The sequence below is a fragment of the Hevea brasiliensis genome, chromosome 2 (assembly GCF_030052815.1).
Source record: "Hevea brasiliensis isolate MT/VB/25A 57/8 chromosome 2, ASM3005281v1, whole genome shotgun sequence".
Lineage (NCBI taxonomy): Eukaryota > Viridiplantae > Streptophyta > Magnoliopsida > Malpighiales > Euphorbiaceae > Hevea > Hevea brasiliensis.
The window spans coordinates 87,560,051-87,565,844 of record NC_079494.1 but is presented as its reverse complement, the minus strand read 5'-3'; positions in this window follow the sequence as shown (position 1 = coordinate 87,565,844).

Below are 5,794 nucleotides of genomic sequence, written 5' to 3'. Positions count from 1 at the left end.
ACATCAAGAACAATTAAATGAACATAGGATTTTATCTCTATTTACTTAGAGGAACAGATTCCATCTTGATCAACACCAACCTCCATATATAGCTAGTAGGAGCCAACACTTGCCCATATACCCATACACAGTACAAGTATGAAGCAGTATTAAACTCAAACCATCTATATATAAGATAACTATGCTATCTTAGGTCTAAAGATTATATGCACTGATATGATTTATGACAATGCATTAACAAGAGTAAACTCCATGTGCTTGTCATAAGTGTCACTGGTTCGGCCTACTTATCATGTATAAGTGCCTATCATGTTTGTTATATGGCATGAGACTCACCATTCCATCTTATTTATATCTCATATAAATAACTTGGGAACAAATATGAATACAATCTTTCTGGATACGTCATGTCCTTATTATGAAGTATCCTTGATTGTGAACCTATTTATGATACTTTGTACTAGAAATACTGTCACTTATATTCTTAACAACTTAAGAATAGAATTTCTAACAAAATATTGATAGACCTTTTCTATTACACATAAATATATTATGTAAATAGAAAAGTAGAAATGTCTTTTATTAATAAAAATATGTACAAGATACATACTAAATGATATGCTCTAGGGCATACTACTAACAGACATTTGTGAAGTGAATTATTTGGAAGTGCTTTTTTACAGGTTAAATTTTTTGTTTTTCTCAATTACAGCCGACACTCTGCCAAAATTTTTACAAAATTTGCAGAAAAATAGAATTTATCAAAAATTTTACCTAGTCTTTAAACGTTAATTAAAAGTTTTTAATTCCTACCAAAGGTGTTCGCCACCTTTAAAAGAAGTAAAATTATTTTAAAATCCCTTGTAGTGTATTTAATGGGTTATCGATAGGCGAAGTTCGGTAATTCATTGAGTATACTACGGGATCATGTTATGCCTTACAGAGGGATAAGGTGTGACACACCCTAACCTCTTATCCTAAAGGACTAGTCACTAACACTTCAAAATCCAATTTCATAAGGAATAGCAACAGAACATGCAATACTGGCACTAGCATAAGAATGTGTAGAATAGGGGTCAAACAACACATAAACATCCTTGTTAAAGATGGAGAATATACCAGCCACAACATCTGATGTCTCAGCCTCTTCCCTCTAGTGTATTGTATATACTCTAGCTGGTGCGTTGCTCTGCTTTGACTAGTTTATTGTACCATGGCTACTGAATGTACTGCCTCTACCCTTGCCTCTGCCTCTACTAACTGTCTGTGGTCCTCTGGAAGCAAAACCTTGAGCAGATCCCTCAGTGGTGTTAGGTGGCACAGATTTGAGGGCATTAGTGCAATCCCTGGCAAAATGCCTAGTTCCACCACAGTTGTAGCAGGCTCCTGTGGCCTTATAACACACTCCTCCATGTGTTTTACCACAGGTTTCATAGGTACGAATAGGAAAGGAACCCCTGGATGTCTGCTGACTGGATCTAGGTGGCCACTGCCCTGAGAATCTTCCCCTTCCAGATCCTCTATTACTTGGTCCCCCAAAACTCTCTCTTAATCGAACTACTGCCAGAAGCTTGACCAGAAGTCTTCCCACTCTTATCTTTTTCTTCAGTTCCCTTTTTAACGGCCCCTTCTAACTCAATTCGTTCTAATTCCAGAGCTTGGGATATCAGGTCTGAGAAGTTCTCATGTCGGAACCCAACCACTTACAGTCTTAGACTCAGTCTCAACCCGACCTCAAACCATTTGCATCTGTCCCTGCTGGTGGTGAGTAGACTTCCAGCACAGTGACTCAGGCGAGAGAACTCCCTCTCATACTCTACCTGAAGCTTCATATCTACATAGGTATTAAGAACATACTTCTATCTAAACTCCCTTAGAAAATCTCCCCAAGTTAGTGTTAGTAGTATGCCCTAGAGCATATCATTTAGTATGTATCTTGTACATATTTTTAATAATAAAAGGCATTTCCACTTTTCCGTTTACATAATATATTTATGTGTAATAGAAAAGGTCCATTGATATTTTGTTAGAAATATTATTCTTAAGTTGTTAAGAATATGAGTGACAATATTTCTAGCACAAAGTATCATAAATAGGTTCACAATCGAGGATACTTCATAATAAGGACATGACTTATCCAGAAAGATTGTATTCATGTTTGTTCCCAAGTTATTTATATGAGATATAAATAAGATGGAATGGTGAGTCTCATGCCATATAACAAACATGATAGGCACTTATAAATGATAAGTAGGCCGAACCAGTGACGCTTATGACAAGCACATGGAGTTTACTCTTGTCAATGTTTTGTCATAAATCATATCAGTGCATATAATCTTTAGACACGAGATAGCACAGCTTATCTTGTATATAGGTAGTTTGAGTTTGATCTTGCTTTCATACTTGTACTATGTATGGGTATATGGGCATGTGTTGGCTCATACTAGTTATATATAGAGGTAGGTGTTGATCAAGATAGAATCTGTTCCTCTAAGTAAATAGAGATAAAATCCTATGCTCATTTAATTGTTCTTGATGTTTCAAGTTCCTGGCCAGACAGATAGATTTATTGTAAAAGAGTTTACGATGAGAAAAATCTTTTAATCAAGAATTGGAATTAAAAGAGAACATAATATTCATAGCAAATGGAGTTTGACATAAACCATGACTCGGCTTGAGTTGGGATTTTGTAACAGAGAGAGATTCTAGTGCATGGTAACATATGATTATAGGTTCATTTAAGGTAAATCTTATTACTAATTGGGTGGCCATGGCATGCTATGCTAGGTGTTAACCATGGTCTATGAGGTTCATAAAATGATTTAGAGAAATCATTTATGGTAAGAAAGAGTTCTGATGATATTAAGAGTTGATATCATGTCTCATTGTCAATTAGTGATGAGCCTAGTAAGTCACACACATACACAAGTTATCACCTATTTAAATATGATTTAATTAATTAATTAAAGAGTTTAATTGATTAATTAAATAGATTTGGTTTGCAATAAAATTGCAAAGTCACTAGCATGACTTGAAACCAAATCTAGATTATTGGATGTGTAGTATAAATTAAATTTATATTTAAAGTGTTTAAATATGAATTTAATTGATGAGAAATTAATTAATAGAGATTAATTAATTAATTTATATTTGATATAAATTAATTAGAAGAAGAAAATAATTATTTTGGGTTAAGAACTCAAAATTAAGACACAGGGGCATTTTGGTCATTTCACAGTGTGACACGTGGCACCATGAGATGGTGACACATGGCTTAACACATAAGCTTGCCAAATATTTTTTAATCATGTAAGATGATTAAAATCAAGATTAAATATATGTTTGACACTTGGCACAATGTGATTGGGTCACTTAAACCTAGAGCTAATCAAAAGGTGACATGTGGCTAGGGTTTAATGTGTTAACCTAGCTATTTAAGTGTGGTTATGAAAAGAAAACATAACCAGCAGCCTCTCCTCTCATATGTCACGCCACTTTGAGCCTCTCCAGCTATTTCTCTTCATCTCTCATCAATTCAAAGAGATTAGCCATCAATCTCTTGAATTAAGAACACTAGAAATTGTTTCTAGTGTCCTGTTTGCATCTCTAATCTCTTAAAAGGCAGAACTTGAATTTCTAATTAATAGAAAAGGCTTTAGAAGCTGTTCAAGGGCTGCCATAGGTGTTCTTGGTGTGGACAAGCTAGAGGGACAACATCCGTGTCCTCAAGACGATCTCAAAGCGCAGAGACATGCAAAGACATCAAGAGGTTAGTGTAATCGTTCTTGATTTAATCTAGGGTTCTAAAATTAATCTGATTAATTTTAAAATCTTAAATGGCAAATACAGATCCAAAAACATATTAAAAGAGTTTTAATATGTTGTTTATCATTGAAATCAAATAGATAAAAATAAATCTTGCATGGTGCATGTGACCCTAGGTGAAAATTTTTGAATTCAATGGTATAATCTTGTGTTTTTCACGCTTCCGTTCCTTCAATTGGTATCAGAGCCACTATATTTGCCATTTAGATTGTTGATTATATAATTTAATTGTGTGTTTTATCATGAGATCAAGAGATTCATTGCTGGTTGGATCATGAGATGTGGCGTCACACATGGAGAAGCCACCATTGGTGGCGACAACAATGGTTCCATGGGTGATTCAAGGTTTGGCTTTTAATTCTGCAATTGTTGTATGATCTAAGGCCTATTCTTTGACTAATTAAAGTGTTTAATTAGTTGTTTTAATCACACAATTAAATTATGATTCAAATCAGAATTTTAAAAAATGTTTGAATGTGATTCAAATCTGAATTTTAAAAGTTATTTGAATGTGATTCAAATCTGAATTTTTAAGGTTGTTTGAATCATATTTAAATCTGATTTTTTAAAATTGATTCAATAAAATTCAGATCTGATTTTTTAAAAAATATTTGAATGTGATTCAAATCTGATTTTTTAAAAAATGTTTGAATGTGATTCAAATCTGAATTTTTGAAGTTGTTTGAATGTGATTTAAATCTGAATTTTTAAATTTGTTTGAATGAGATTCAAATCTGAATTTTTAAATTTATTTGAATCATATTCAAATCTGGAATTTTAAGTTGAATATGAGATATTCAATTTAATATAAGAATGTATGTTTTATTTAATTGTTAAATAGTGATATGCATGATGGATGATCATGGACTATAAAAGACCAATGTGATTGGATTTATTTCTTTTATGTTTCTTTGGGATTGTAAATTAATTAATTTATTTTAATTTATTTTGGGCATGTATTATTAAGTTTGTAATATTTTTGGGTTGTAATTTCATTTATTTAAGTTCTTGTAAATTCGCCTTGGTATGCCAAGGATTACTATGTAATATTGGATTGCAAGAAGTTCAAGGAGGTCAAGAGCATTGGTGGGACCAGTGGGAGGAATTCAATATCAAGTGTTGATTATGTACTCCTTCAGCAACTCTTGTAAAATGAATGAATGAAATGCACCTAGGAATGCCCTGATTCAATTCTTGGTGGCTCAGAATTGAATCCCTTAGAAAGTCCAGGATCATACCATATTTACTGCTTATCCATGAATGCATGAGATGTATGGGAATGTATGCAATTATATGATATATGCATGCTAAATGGATAATGTGCAAAGTGAGACCTTAATAGTAATTAGGATGGCTATAAAATCTTCCAAACAAATGATTAAGTTGGAAATGCTATAATTAAAGTAATTATAACATAAGCCCTCCATTGGGGCAATTATTTTAAGAAATTTTAAATAGTTGCATGAGATGCAATTAATTTAAGAGATTTTCTTAAGAATAATTGTTAAGCATGAGATGTTGTAAATATGTAAATGGTTTGGTGGCCAATATTGGATGTACCTGAGGACATTAAAATTATTTGCATAATTACTGGCTCAATGGGATCAACTTAACTAATGCAAGATAAGTCAATATTGGATGTACACAGATTTTGAGCATTAGGGGCTAGTAAAAGATTGAACTTCACATGAGATGTGATGGGCAAGGAGTTGCTCACTTATAGTTTATTGTAATTCCAATAATGGATGTACCTGAGGATGATCAATAGAATTATAAGAATTCAATCACCCACTAGAAATCCATCCAACTAGGTTTTCCGTTTTCTACTTTGGAAGTGTAGGATTCGTTAAGTTAGTGGGAGGACCAATTTGATTAAAAGACCATAATCACTTTGGTTAATTACATGATACATTTACTAATTAATCTGGTTATTTTCTGATTAATTTTACGATAAAAATGAGCACAAAAC